The sequence below is a fragment of the Chlorocebus sabaeus genome, chromosome 13 (genome assembly GCF_047675955.1).
Source record: "Chlorocebus sabaeus isolate Y175 chromosome 13, mChlSab1.0.hap1, whole genome shotgun sequence".
In the NCBI taxonomy this organism is placed as follows: domain Eukaryota; kingdom Metazoa; phylum Chordata; class Mammalia; order Primates; family Cercopithecidae; genus Chlorocebus; species Chlorocebus sabaeus.
Window position 1 is genome coordinate 17,758,693 of NC_132916.1, and position 11,985 is coordinate 17,770,677.

Genomic DNA, 11,985 nt, shown 5'->3' on the forward strand with positions numbered 1-11,985 from the left:
AATTTTAATATGTTAATTTTGTATCCTGCAACTTATACTGAAATCAAAGCCAGTCAAGGACATTACAAAAAAAGACAATTACAGGCCAAAATCTCTGGTGAACACACATACAAAAATCCTCAACAAAATACTAGTAAACTGAATTCAGTAAGACATTAATAGGGTTATTCACCAAGTTTCTCACTTGATTTTGTGCTGCTATAACAGAATATCTGAAACGGGGTAATTTATAATGAACAGAAATTTATTGGCTCATAGTTCAGAAGGCTGAGAAGTCCAAAATCAAGGGGCTGACATCTGACAGGGGTCTTTTTCGCTGCATCATTTTGTGACAAAAGGGCAAAGAAAGGGCAAGAAGGCTGGGCGCAGTGGCTCACATCTGTAATCCCAGCACTTTGGGAGGCCTAGGCAGGCAGGTCACCTGAGTTCAGGAGTTCGAGACCAGCCTGGGCAACCTGGTGAAACCCCATCTCTACTAAAATACAAAAATTAGCCGGGTGTGGTGGTATGTGCCTGTAATCCCAGCTACTCCAGAGGCTGAGGCAGGAGAAATGCTTGAGCCTGGGAGGTAGAAGTTCAGTGAGCCAAGAGAGCACCATTGCACTCCAGCCTGCATGACAGAGCTAGACTCCATCTCCAAAAAAAAGTCAAGAGATTGAACTTGCAGCTTCAAGCCCCTTTGTAATCAACCTTAATCCAAGTAAGGTGGAGCCCTTACTTATAGACTAAACATCTTCTGTTAGGTTCTACCTTTCAACACTATTAGATTGGAAATTAAGTTTCTAACAAATGCTTTCAATTAATTTATTTATTTTTGAGAGAGGATCTCACTCTGTTATTCAGGCTGCAGTAAAGTGGTACAATCATGGTTCATCATGGTTCACTGCAACCTCAATCTCTCAGACTCAACTGACCCTCTCACCTCAGCCTCCCCAGTAGCTGGGACTACAGGTGTACACCACCATGCCCAGCCAATTTTTTGTTGTGATTACCTTTTTTTTGGTAGACACAGAGTCTCACCATGTTACTCAGGCTGATCTTGAACCCCTGGGCTAAAGCAATCCTCCCACCTTGGCCTCCCAAAATGTTGAGATTACAGGTGTAAGCAACAGTGCCCAGCCCACACATGCTTTTTTGAGGACACATTCAAACCATAGCATTTTTTTTGGCCCCTGGGCCCCAACATTCATGTCCTTCTCACAAAATACATGCATTTCATCTAATAGCCCCTCCAAAGTCTTAAATCATTCCAGCATCAACTCGAAAGTCCAAAGCCCAGAGTCTCATCTAAATCAGATATAGGCGAAAGTCAAGGTAGGATGGTAAGGAGGCAATTTCCTTCAGGCATGAGCCTGTGGAATCAAGCAAGTTATGTGCTTCCAAAATACAGTGGTGGGACAGGCATGGCATAGACATTCCTGAGGCAAGATAGGTAGTCAAGGAAGTAACCATGTCTTTGGGACTCAGCGACTGCACCATCAACACAACAAGCCCCACAACCATGTCCTTGGGACGTGAAAACCACACCAACACAACAAACCCCAGGCGGAAGTACGGACCGCCTATTAGCGTCGCAGAGCGACCGTGGGGAATCTCAGGGGAAAAATCAACTGACGTCGAACCCAGATGAAGAAAAAGCTGTTCAGCCGGACAATTTTTGTTTGTTTGTTTGTTTTATATAGGGATAGGAGTTTGTGCTATGTTTGCCCAGGCTAGTCTCAAACTCCTGGGCTCAAGCAATCCACCCACCTCTGCCTCCCAAAGTACTGGGATTATAGGAATGAGTGTCACTGAGCCAGGCCAACAACATTGAATTTTAAAGCTCCAAGAATAATCCCCTTTGACTTTATGTCCCACCTTCTGGGCACACTGGGGTGAGCGTTGAGCCCCTAAGGCCTTGGCTAGTCCCACTCCTATGGCTTTGCTGGGTATATGGGTTAAAGTCCGGTGACTGCAGCTCTCCCAGGCTGGTGTTGCACGTTGTAGTTCTGTGTCTTGGGGGTGGACCTACCTTTATAGCTCTACTAGCCATTGCCCTAGTAGGGGCTCTCATGGTGGCTCCAGCCCTGCAACAGTCTACTGCCTGTGTTCCCAGGTTGTCCCTGACGTTCATTGAAATCCAGGTGGAGGAAACAATTCCCCCAGAGCTTTTGTATTCTGCATACCTACAAACATAACATCATGTGTCACTTACACCTTCTGAAGCTGGAGCCGAAGCCACACCTGAACCCCTTTAAACCATACCTGGGGTGGTCAAGGAGTTCTGCATCAGAATGTGGGAAGCAGAGGCTTGAGGGCACCCTAGGCTCTCTTTTGCAGGATTTCCTTCCCTCAGATCATGACACTTTGGGCCTATGATGGGAGGGACTATGCTAATAATCTCCAAAGTACCTTTGAGGCTATTCTCCCATTGTCCTAATTAATAGCTCTGGCTTTGTTCTATCCATACTGATCTCCTTATCAATCAGTTACTTGCCCACACTCTTGGTTCCCTTTCCTGAAAATATTCTTTCATTCTCTACGACATGGCCAGGCTGAGAATTCTTCAAATTCCTAAGCTTCATTTTGTTTTGAGTCTCGTGCTGTCTCCAGGCTGGAGTGCGGTGGCGTAATCTCAGCTCACTGCAACCTCCACCTCCCTGGTTCAAGCAATTCTCTTGCCTCAGTCTCCCAAGTAGCTGGGACTACAGGTGCGTGCCACCATGCCCAGCTAATTTTTGTATTTTTTTTTTTTTTTTTTGGTAGAGACGGAGTTTCACCATGTTGGCCAGGATGGTCTTGATCTCTTGACCTCATGATCCGCCCACCTGGGCCCTCCAAAGTGCTGGGATTACAGGTGTGAGCCACTGGGCCAGGCCTGTTTTTTCAAAATGATACATTTTATATTTAAATAATTTCCTGTCTTCTCTTATTTTACTGAATGTAAAAGAAGCCACACATTTTCAATATTTTGCTTAGAGGTTTCTCCTACCAGATATCCTAGTTCATTGCTCTTAAATTCTACCATTTATAAAATTTTAGTGCATGACACAATGCAGTCAAGTTTTTTTTTTTTTTCAGTTTGTTAACAAAAGTGGCATTTACTCCAATTTCCAAGAAAATATTCCTTTTTCTTGTCTGAGACTTCATCAAAATGACCTTTACTCTCCATATTCCTACCAACATTCTGATTACGACCACTTAAACAATCTCTAAGAAGTTTCAGACTTCTTCTATAGCTCTCCTCTGATAAGCCATCACTAGAATCTCACTTAATGCACTGGTTCACTGCAATCTATGATATTTGTAGCCTGCTCCTTCAAATTCTTCTAGCCTCCACCCATTACCATGTTCCAAAGTTGCTTCTGCATTTTCAAATATTTGTTATAGCAACAACCCCACTTCTAGGTACCAATTTTATGTCTTTGTGTCTAACTTTGTGCTGCTCTAACAGAATACCTGATACTGGGTAGTTTATAATAAGCAGAAATTTATTGACCGACGTTTCTGGAGGCTGGGAAATCCAAGATCAAGGCAGTAGCATCTGGCAAGGGCCTTTTTGCTGCAGCCTCCTAAGGACAAAGAGAGCAGAAGAAAGAACAAGAGATTCAATTTGCAGCCTCATGACCTTTAATAATCAACACTAATCCATTTAAGAGGGTGAAGCCCTCATGAATTAAGCACCTCCCATTAGTCCCTACCTTCCAACACTATTGCATTGGAAATTGAGTTTCCAACATGTGCTTTTGGGGGGGCACACACATTCAAACCATAACACTGGGAATCAAGTGGGATTGATCCCTGGGATGCAAGAATGGTTCAACACAGGCAAATTTCTAAATGTGTTACACCACATTAAAGAGTAAAGACAAAACTACATGATCATTTCAATAGATGTTGAAAAAATATTTCACAAAATCCAACATCCTTTCATGATAAAAATTCTCAACAAATTATGTATAGAAGGAGTTTAACTCAACACAATAAAGGCCATATATGGCAAGCTCACAGCTAACATCACAGTCAATGGTGAAAAGTTGAAAGTTTTTCCTCCACGGTCACAAACAATCAAGAATACCCACTCTCACCTCTTCTATTTAATGTAGTACTGGAAGTACTAACTAGAGAAATTAGGCAAGAAAAAGAAATAAAAGGCTTCCAAATCAGAAAGGAAGAGGTTAAATTATTTCTGTTTGCAGACAACATGATCTTATATATAGAAAATCCTGAAGACTCCTTCAAAAACAATTAGAACTAATAAATGAGTTAATTTTTTTATACTATAGAGCTTTATTATGTGTTAGGTAGTTGTATTTTTTTGAGATATAATGCATTTACCACAAAATATACTATTTTTAATTGCAAAATGCCAGGGTTTTAAAAGTATATTCACAGATTTTGCAACCATCACCACTACTTAATTCCACATTTTCTTCATCCACAAAAGAAATTGTAATTCTATTTCTTGCTACCTCCACCTCCTGGCATTCACTAATCTACTTTCTGTCTCCATGGATTTGCCTATTCAAGACATTTCATATGAATGGAATTATGCAATAGGTGGCCTTTTGTGTCTGGCTTCTTTTTTTGAGACAGAGTCTTGCTCTGTCACGTAGGCTGGGGGCCATGGGGTGATCTTGGCTCACTGCAACCTCCGCCTGTCAGGTTCAAGTGATTCTCCTGCCTCAGCCTCTATAGTAGCTGGGATTACAGGCGTGCACCACCACACCCAGCTAATTTTTTGTGTCTTTAGTAGAGACGGGGTTTCATTATCTTGTTCAGGCTGGTCTAGAACTCCTGACCTCAGGTGATCCATCTGCTTTGACCTCTCAAAGTGCTGGGATTACAGGTGTGAGCCACCACACCCGGCCTGACTTCTTTCACGTAACACAATGTCTTCAAGGTCATCCAAGTTGTAGCATCTATAAGTACATCATTTGTTTTTCTAATTAAACAATGGTCCACTGTGAAGATATGCCACTGCTTGTTTATACGTTCAGCAGTTGATAGATGTTTGGCTTGTTTCCACTTTTTGGCTATTATGAATACTGCTTGTAAGAAAATTCATATACAAGTTTTTTACGTAAACATACACTTTCGCTTCTCTTGGGTTTATCTAGGAGTGGAATTTCTGGGGCATCTGGTAACTCTTTGTCTAAATTTTTGAGGAACTGCTGAACTGTTTTTCACAGCAGCACATTATTTTACATTCCCACCAGCAATGTATAAGGATTGCAATTCTTCCTTTGCAGTTTGGATGAGTTTTATTTATTTTTCTTGTCTAATTGCCTTAGCTGGAACTTCAAATTCAGTGTTGAATCTAAGTGATAACAGTGGACATCTTTGACTTGTTCCTGATCATAGGGCACTCCTCTGGCTGTGCCACCATTGTATGTTGGGTATTTGAAGGACAGATAAATTATCCCTTTAGTCCATAGATTTTTAAATTGAGAGGAACCATACTTGAGGAATTGTATGTGAGGAACATACCTGAAGAGCCTCATCTATGCCAGGACCTAATTTAAATATGATTCTTCTGTCTTTTGGGCTGAAGCTCTAATGGGACACGTTTTTTCCAAACTTTTGAGAGTCTGGGAAAAGGGTAAGTATGTTTTTCCTGTGAAAAGGATGTGAGTCACTGAGGACCAGAGGAGACTGTGGCAGTCAGCTTCTGAAATGGTCTCCAAAGATCCCGACCTCTTGGTATTCACATCTTTGTGTAATCCCCTCCCATGCTGTATCATGTTTGGTCTGTGGGATGGCATGTCACTTCTGAGACTAGATTATAACAGACCTTGTGATTTCTGCCTCTCTTTTTCTCTTTTGGATCACTCACTCTGCAGGAAGGTAGCTGTCAATTATGAGCAGCCTATGGAGAGGCCCACACTATGAGAAACTGAGGTCTTTGGAAGGTCCTGAGTAGAGAAAAACTGAGGCTTCCTGCCAGTTACTAGGTCTGTGAGTCTTCTTCAAAGCAGATTCTCTAGCGCCAGGCAAGCCTTTTGGCAACTTTAGTCCCTGCTGACATCCTGAGTGCAACCTGAACTACAAAGCTGAACTGCTCCCAAATTCCTGAGTTTTGAGATGGAATCTCGCTCTGTTGCCCAGACTGGAGTGCAGTGGGGCAATCTAGGCTCACTGCAACCTCAACCTTCCAAGTAGCTGGGATTACAGGCATGCACCACCATGCCAGGTAATTTTTGTAATTTTAGTAAAGATGGGTTTTCACTGTGTTGGCCAAGATGGTCTCAAACTCCTAACCTCAAGTAATTCACTCACCTCAGCCTCCCAAAGTGCTGGGATTATAGGTGTGAGCCACTGTGCCCAACCAACATTTCTTGTTTTAAGCTTCTAAGTTTTGGAATAACTTGTTATGCAGTAATAAATGATAGGAGTGGGCCCACCCTTCTAGGAGGATTGGGCAAGAGAAAGATGAGCAACTGTCTCACATCTATTGATTTGCTATAGTAACTAATATTGAAAAGACTAGGTCTTCCCCAGGACTCTGAGACATGTCATTGTTTGACATGTAATTGATACTGGCTTAGGTACAGAATGACAGCCACGTTGTGACTGTATAGAGTGTTCTTCAAAAAGGAGCTCACTCTCCCCAGGCCAAAATAGGTTTAAGACTGGTCTAATCACAAAAATGGACTATTTTGAGCCTGTTATGTGAGGGAGAATGGATAACGTATAGATGTATTTTCATGGTTCCTGTGACATATATGCTACTTTTAAAAATTATTCATTCTTCACAGAAAGTCCCTGTACTAGCTTTAAGCTAACTGAAACTTCTTTCTTTGTATTCCAGCATCCAAAGAGACCTATATGTTTTCTAGATTGAATTAAATAAAGTCTATTTCGAAAGATTCATTAGATGGCTTACGTTGTGGCAAGAATACATGACAACATTCAGAAAGATCCTTAAGCTTACTCTGGCCAAATATGGGCTGAGCTTGCAGGCCAGCTCTGGAGTGACTTCTGGTCAAACCACTTACCAGGCTATATTCTCACATGGTAATATCTGGCCATCCTAACATTGTATGGGACCGACTAGAATTTCAGATTGGGTGAGTGATTATTTAATGGCAGATGCAGCTTCACTGAAGCGTTTATTCTAATGAAGAAAGTTTAGGGTTGGCAGCCCTGTAGTAGCTCCGTTGGTATTTATAAATGGCGGGGATTATATTTTAGTGTTAAAATCTCAACGTGTTCATATGCACTGGTGTTTTGTGGGTGTTCTCAGCTTTCGTCTCACACAATTCAGTGAAACAAATACCATATTAACATATTAGCACTGAAGCCTGCTTGCCATTCTCCAAGGCTCATGTTGGAGTGTTATCTGGAATTCAGAAATTAGCATTTTCGTGTCCTATGTCCAGAAAGTGTGTCATACCCAGTATATACAACTTGAAGACCTGCCATAAAGACTGCGTATAAGGTCTGGTGCGGTGGCTCATACCTGTAATCCCAGCACTTTGGGAGGCTGCGGCAGGTGGTTCACCTGAGGTCAGGAGTTGGAGACCAGCCTGACCAACATGGAGAAAGCCCATCTCCACTAAAAATAGAAAATAAGTCGTGCGTGGTGGCACATGCTTGCAATCCCAGCTACTTGGGAGGCTGAGGCAGGAGACTCGTTTGAACCCGGGAGGTGGAGGTTGTAGTGAGCCAAGATCACGCCACTGCACTCCAGCCTGGGCAACAAGAGCGAAACTCCGCCTCAAAAAAAAAAAAAAAAAAAAAAAAAAAAGACTGCGTATAAGAAAAAGAAAAATGATAGTACCTCTACTAATTTCTTCCCCAATTCTGTTTCAGCAATGTAAATGCAGCACCACAAGATGGTGCTGTTGTAACATCATACTTTTGAATGTGTCTCTTCATGTGAAATTGACTGTAAAAAGGGATGAAACAATATTACCGCTATTCTATTCAATATATACTGTCAGAATATAAACTGAAGTCTGTATGAAGTGTTAAGCTAGGATAGGAAGATATAAACAATTTGCTTTTTGGTCTTGAGTACGAAAGACACAAATCTTGTTTCTCTTCAACATTTTTATCCACTGCTTATATTTAAAGTCTAGACCTGCACTATGCAATGCAGTAGCAACATGTGGCTCCCACACACTTGAACTGTGACTCTTTAAAAGCCAAACTAAGATATGCTGTAATAAATAATAAATAAATATAATAAATAATAAATAATAAAATAAACACTACATACTGCACACATGGAATGAAGAAAAGCAAAATCTCAGTAATTTTACATGGACTACATGTTGAAATAACGATATGTTGGATATAGTGGAGTAAAAAAAATACTATGAGGATTAATTATACCTGTTTATTTGTACTTTTTTGTGTGTGGCAATTAGAATTTTTTTTTTTTGAAACGGAGTTTCACTCTGCTGCCCAGGCTCGAGTGCAATGGCATGATCTCGGCTCACTGCAGCCTCCACCTCCGAGGTTCAAGCAATTCTCCTGGGTTTTCACCATGTTGACCCGGCTGGTCTCAAACTCCTGACCTCAGGTGGTCCGCCCAATTTGGCCTCCCAAAGTGCTGGGACTACAGGAAAATTTTGAATTATATATGACTCTCTTTATGTTTCTATTGGACAGTGTTGGTCTAACATCACACAATAAATAATTACCAGAGGAGTCTTTTCTGGCACCAAAACCTAAATATGTCATAGTATAGTAACCTAACAGTAACCTAATACCCAGATCTCTCATAATTTTAAAAGACAAGTCAAGTTCCAGATACGGAGATTGGAGGGCATTTCCTAAATGAAGGAGGAATAGATTTCATTTAAACTGACTGTAATACTATCCTTCCAAACTCCTAACCCTCGTGGTTTTGCAGTGAGTGACTCCTCATTTGGCTTCTGCCCTTAAATTGACCGGAAACCACTGTTATCAACACAGGTTACCTAGAAAGTGGTCAGTAAATATGTCTGGAATGAATCAATGAATGAAAGGATGACTAGATCGATGCAGGTAGACATCATCTCTGAGTGTGAATGGAGTGCCATTAAATGTGGCTTTGCCTCTGCATTAGAACCTGCTGTGACCTTTTCAAATGCCTTCTCTACTCACTTTACTCAGAAGTAAGCTTTTCCCTTCCTCCCGAGCTTTGAAGTCTCTCAAGAATCTGTAAGTCTAGGTTTGCAAAATTTACTTTGCTAATGCCTCATTTGTTTTGGTTTCTAAGGCTTATATTTTGGTGCCAAACCCACTTACATATCGGAGACAGATAGGAATGAAGATAATAGTCCAAGAGCCCAGCTGCACTTTGTCATTTGGTTTCCAAAGGCTTGGACTTTATATTCATGTGAGGATTAGAAATAGACAAAGTAATAAAAAGAAGTGGCTGGTCATTAGAACGAAAGTGAAAATGGAAGAAACTCTTCACTCCTTTCTTTTAAGCACTGATAGTTAAATATCCACTATATTTAGTGTGTGTGTGTGTGTGTGTGTGTGTGTGTATATATATATATTTTGTGTGTGTGTGTGACAGAGTCTTGCTCTGTCACCCAAGCTGGAATGCAGTGGTGCGATCTCGGCTCACTGCAACCTCCACCTCCTGAGTTCAAGCTATTCTCCTGCCTCAGCCTCCTGGTAACTGAGACTACAGGTGCATGCCACCATGCCCAGCTAATTTTTGTGTTTTTAGTAGAAACGGGGTTTCACCATGTTGGCCACGATGGTCTCAATCTCTTGACCTCGTGATCTGCCCGCCTCGCCTTCCAAAGTGCTGGGATTACAGGCGTGAGCCACCGCACCTAGCCAATATAATCCTTTTTATGTTGACAATATGCAAAAGATAGCTCTATCCATGAGTAGAAGAGGCTACATGGTCATATATTAGATATACCCGAATTTTTATTTATACAAAGTACCTGTGGGATAATAGTGTCCCAAAATGTAAAGAATGATATTTTACCATTAGATATGTCTGGTTTGCAATTCTAACCTGTCCACGTACTATTTAACCTTGGGCAAGTTTTTAACATCTATGAGCTTCAGTTTTCATACTTACAAAGAGAAGGCAATATTGCCTAGCTGATATTATTAACAAAATGATTGAATTTGAAAACACAGATAAAATACTAATGCAATTTCTGACACAAAGTAAGTAAGTGTAGCTATTATAGATCTTTTATTAAGGCCAAAGTGTTAATGCTTACAAGTATCTGTACGTGTATGACAGTCAAAATAATGAAGTCCCTTAATAAATAATTCTAGAATTTTGATAAGACTGGAATAATCGGTTGCTAAATTTTCTCTCTCTTATTTTATTTACTTCTGAGAACTGAAAAGCTTTTTTGTTCTCAGTAGATAAGCAGAGAAAGTAAACTTGTTACTAGAAAATAATTCTGTTAAGCGTGGACTGAATGGACCTTAAAATGAATTCAAAGCTCACACTTAAAAGTTTAGAGGCATTCATGTATCTGTTTGTTTACAGAAACATTTATTGAGTGCCTTCTATGTATAATGAACTCTGCTGGGTAATGTGTAATGCAGAGTGTTTCTCAACCAGGCGTCCAGGAGAGAACTGAGCTGTCGTAACCTAGTGCATCTATTATATGTAATGAGTTAACATTTTTCCTAGGCATCTAGAATGGTACAAGTTATGCACCTTCCTTGAGGAAATTAGGAAAATTATCACGCAAATAAGTTTCTGGGTTTTATGGCCAGGTAAGAAGTCCAGTTGAGAAAGTCTAGGTGGCAGGGGGGAAAATAAAACATATATACTAATTATAATAGAAGATAAAATGAAATAAATGCAAAATAAGTGAAATATAAAATAGAATGGAAAGAAAATTACTTCTAACAAGAGGATCAGAACAAATACATTACTGAAGGGAATCTCGAATGATGAAAATCATTGCCCTCTTTTTTTGTTCTTTCTCCTCTTTGAATGTGCAACCTATTGTATTATGCCCTGGGATTGTTTCAGGGATGAAATGGTCGAGAAGCTTATGCGGTTTCTGGAGAAGTGGTAAGGGCTATTGAGGGTTACACTAGCAAATTATTGTGTGAATTCAGAGTGGGAGGCTGATGTCTTCAGAAATTCCTTTGCTACTATGAAAAAAAGTAAATGTCATAATTTATTTTCTCCTCATACTATGAAAACCAGTATCTATTTCACTCTGAGAGTTAGGAAAATCCCATAGAAAGCTTTTTTAAAGACCTAACAATAGGATAGCAGAAGGGAAAACTCAGGGGTGACATTAGAGATTGTGACACTCCAGAGAAAGACATGCATTAGTGGCCCAAATTCTAAACACACCTAAGTAGTTATTTATTTTTAAGGACTAGTGCAATTTCTTTCTTGCTTGCTTTCTTGCTTTCTTGTCTTCTTCTTCTTCTTCTTCTTCTTCTTCTTCTTCTTCTTCTTCTTCTTCTTCTTCTTCTTCTTCTTCTTCTTCTTCTTCTTCTTCTTTTGACAAGCTCTTGCTCTGTTGCCTAGCCTGAAGTGTAGTGGCATGACCATAGTTCACTGCAGCCTCAAACTCCTGGGCTCAAACGATTCTCCTACCACAGCCTCACTGGGACTACATAAACTTATTTTTTTTAAGTAAAATATTTCCGTATTTCAAAAGATGAATTTTCTCACTCCAGAGGATAAATTAGAAGCACTCTAAAAAAGTGGATGGTGAATTGGAGGAGGGTAAGCAAGCAGATATAGTATAATGCCAATGGATTTCTCTACTGAAAAATTAATTTTCTAGGACCAGGTGTATGAGATCATATTCTTTCTTTCTAGATAAACTAACATTTACATAAAGTCACACATTCTCAGAAGACAGATGCACAAGCAATCTCCAGTGTCAACACCATCTTCCTGAGATATCTCAATAAAGAAAGGAGAATCCCTAGCCAAAGAGGGTAGTTGAGCGTGACGGTTTCTTACTACTCTAGGAAATACAGGGGATAGTGACAGAGTCATTCTGAGAATCTCCTGGCCTCCAGGGAACAAGGAGCTTGTCACTGCTGAGACTG